This window comes from Ceratotherium simum, chromosome 30, assembly GCF_057802395.1.
Source record: "Ceratotherium simum simum isolate JZ-2026a chromosome 30, ASM5780239v1, whole genome shotgun sequence".
In the NCBI taxonomy this organism is placed as follows: domain Eukaryota; kingdom Metazoa; phylum Chordata; class Mammalia; order Perissodactyla; family Rhinocerotidae; genus Ceratotherium; species Ceratotherium simum.
The window spans coordinates 30,353,263-30,357,045 of NC_141929.1; positions in this window are offsets into that span (position 1 = coordinate 30,353,263).

The window sequence follows — 3,783 nt, forward strand, 5'->3', positions numbered from 1 at the left end:
ACGGGAAGACCACCTGGCTTCAGAGGCCTGGGAGAACACAGACAGAGGTATTCTACAGAAGATGTTTATGGGCCAAAGAGGCATCTTATTGTGGAGGCTTGGGAATTGTCTGGTGGGAGTAAGCAGAGGCCTGTGAGGGAGAATATCTGTATCTGTGGCCTCAATTTTGGGAATAAATGTTTTTTTAGAGACCAAGTTAGTGTCTGTGTCTTGGGCTGGAGATTAAGCCATCCTCCTTAGAGAGAGGAGGATGAAGAGAGAGGGCACCATCAGCAGGAAGGTGCCTCTGGTGAGTCTGTCTTGGCCTCTTGACAAACAGAGTCTAGCAGGCTAGGCCCTGGCGGCTGCCAAGGTGGACTATGCATCTGCTCCACGTCTATGGCCCCACAACAACTTCCAACAACAGGATGTGGGGTGGCCAGAGTACGGTGTCCCTCTTTCCATGTGGTGCTAAATGTAGAGGTGGAGGTGGCACAGACTGAGGATGTACCTGGAGAAGGAGAGGGGGGATGTGCCATGGTGACCCTGTGGCACTGTTGTGTGGCCCCTACTGACCCTTCCACAGGTCTATAATTCTTTCTTCAACATACACAGTATCCTCCCAGGCCCCTCTGAGTGGATATCTCTTCCAACAACTCATCTGATCCTCTTCTGTAGCCTGGACCACTTCAGGTCCAAGCAGTGACCACCTTGGAGTGAGCTGCTAACCTGTTGCCCTAATACTGCCTCTTTCAGAATCCCTGGGGTGACGTCTCGCTTCTGCTGGGATGTAGAAAGTTCTAAGTAGTGTCACTCCCACTCTAACAGCAAGAAAAAGCTGGATTATCCTCAAAATCATGACTTTTCCTGCACCATTCAAAGAGCTGAGATTGCAGATGAACAATTATCCTGAAATCTCAGGAAGACAGGGACTTTGGAGGAGAGATGGGATGCGAATGCTGACTTACCATCTGCTACAGGCAGAAGATGGGGTCACCATAGATGTGAGTAGAATTACTCTAAAAATTCTAATCAAGTGCTAAAGGCCAATTGTGGGCTAGTATGAGAGTACAAGATCTTCCGGAGCCTCAGACCCATGGGGGAGATTACACAGACTCTTCTCCAAGGACCTCCATCAGGGGATCCTGAGAAAGACAGGGAGCAGATACTAAGACAAGAGAAAGCCTGTCTCAGGGGTACAGGCATGGAGCTCTGCTCAGAGACTTCTCCCTTAAGGAAGGAAAACCCTAAACCACTGGGAAAAGGGCAGCAAACTCACCTCTCTCAGGTCCTGGGGAAGACTTATTGAGGCTGAGGAAAAGGAAAATTTAAAAACAATCTGCCCCTGGGAGAGGGACAGGAGATCATCCTGGGTCCTGGTCATCAGAGGCCTTTTACTCCTGGGGAGGGGCAGAATCACTGAGAAAGCCCACTCTCCACAACCAGGGGACATAGGGTCTGCCTAAGGTTGAGGCTGGACCAAGAAAAGAGAAACCACTCCTGGATACCCCCTAGACTTAGCACACACCAAGTACTGAGCAGCAGAAATCTACCACTGAGGGAGGAGAAAGTGTGGAGAGAGACCCTCTCTGAGGGGCGGGTGCACAGGGCAGGGCTAAAGCTGAGGGTTGAACTGGAACATTGAGGGAAACCTTTCAGCAGCCCTTGCCAAAGCACAAGGTAACCCTAGAAGAATCTGAATCAGGTGGTGCACTGAAGATGACCATAGCTACGATGAAACCCAAGCCCTGCTCAACTCCTGATGAATTAACGCAATTCTCCCAACACACAAACACACAATTAGTCTCACAAAAGAAGATGCATGCTCATTTCCAGTCTTAAATAATATTTACTTCAGATTCTGTTCTCCTACATATGCTGTTGAGGAGGACTCTAGATTCTTCATCCAAAACTACAAACACACTAAAAAGCAAGAAAAAAAATTTCCACTAACAAAAGAAAAAGCAGTCAACAGATCCACATTCAGGTGTTAGAACATACAAACTAGCAATCTACAATAATTATATGGAAAACATAAATGAACAGATGGGTAGCATCCCTGGAGAGATAAAAACTATTTAACAAAGAGCAAATGGAAATGTTAGAAACTTTTCAAACATAATAACAAAGATGAAGAATACCTTCCATGGGTTTATCAGTACACTTGACATGGCTGAGGAAAGAATGAGGGAACGTGAAGAGAGGTCAATATAAATTACCCATTTAAATAAAAAAAATCAAAAAAGAGAGTGAAAAAAAACCCAGGACAGAGGATCTAAGAGATGTGGGACAATATGTCATGGTCCAACATACGTGTAAGTAGAATCCCAGAAGGAAAGAAGTAGCAGAAAAGATATTTGAAAACATAATGGCTGAGAAGTTACCAAAAATAATGAAAGACATCAAAGCAAAGATCCAGGAAGATCAGTAAACTCCAAGCAGGATTAAACAACAGCATACACATCTAGAAGCATAATGAGAAAATATTGAGGGCAACCAGAGGAAAAAGGTATTATATCCAGAGAAACAAAGAAAAGAAAAATAGCAGATTTCTTATTGGTAACTACGCAAACCAGAAAATAATGGAGTGGCTTCTTTAAATAGCACTGCAAGAAAAAACTTTCAACCCAGATTTCTGTATCAAGTGAAAATATTTTTCAAAAATAAGGGAAGGAAAATAGACTTGAGAAAAACAACGGAGAGATTTTATAAGCATACCCATGCTACAAGAAATGTTAAAGGAAGTTGTTCATGCAGAAGAAATATGATACGAAACAAAAGCTTGTCAGAAAAACAAATGAAGATCAAAGAAGTGAAAACGTACAGAAATCTTTAAAATATAGGGAAATTAAAATTTCTTTTTGTTCTTTTTAATCACTGTCTAAAGCAAACATAGCACCGATGAACTGTGGGTTTAGAGCGTATGTAAAAGCAAAATACACGGCAAAAATAGCATAAAAGATAGGAAGAGAGAAGTTAAAGTTCACTCTTGTGAGGTTCTTACCCTTCACGTGAAGTATTAGGTATTAGATTGTTTGAAGGTAGAATGTGATTAATCAGAGATGTGCATTGTATACCAGGGCCACTACTAATGATTTCTCAAAAGAGATATGAACAATGACGCAATAGTGGAGACAACATGGAATCATAAAAGATACTCAATCGAAAAGCAAGCAAAGAGGAAAAGAGTGACACAGGAGACGTGAACAAGTAGAAAAGAACTACCAAGATGACAGATTGTGATCCAAACCACATCTGTAATTATGTTAACTGAAAGTGTTTTAAACACACCAATTAAAAGACAAACATTGCCGGATTAGACAAAAAAAATAAGCACGACCCAACTGAATCCTCTGTAAAGAGGAGTCTGACTCCATTTTTCCAGTGGAGAAAAGCCTCATCCCTCCGTCTCCCCTGTCTCCCCACGTGTGGACGAGCTGATGAGAAAGCCCGGATGCTTCCTCCTCTGTTGCAGGCAGAAGACTCAAACCATGGAACATCCTGCCCATGTGGGAATTCTCACCACAGGCCCAGGCCCTAACCACAGTAAATCCCAAACCTGTCTCCTTCCTTGCTCTGTGGAGCCATTTCAGAACCTCTTGAGAGGTCACCCTGCTCTCCCCAGAGACCTCAACTAATAAGTGATAAAACTTCTCATGCTTTCTTGGTGTGTGTGTAGCATCACCAGTCTCAACATATTATCCAAACTTTGAGGGAGAGGAGGCCTCCTGTATTTGCAGGGTGATTCATAACATGCTATCCACAAGAAACACATTTTAAATATAAAGAAACAGATAAGTTAAA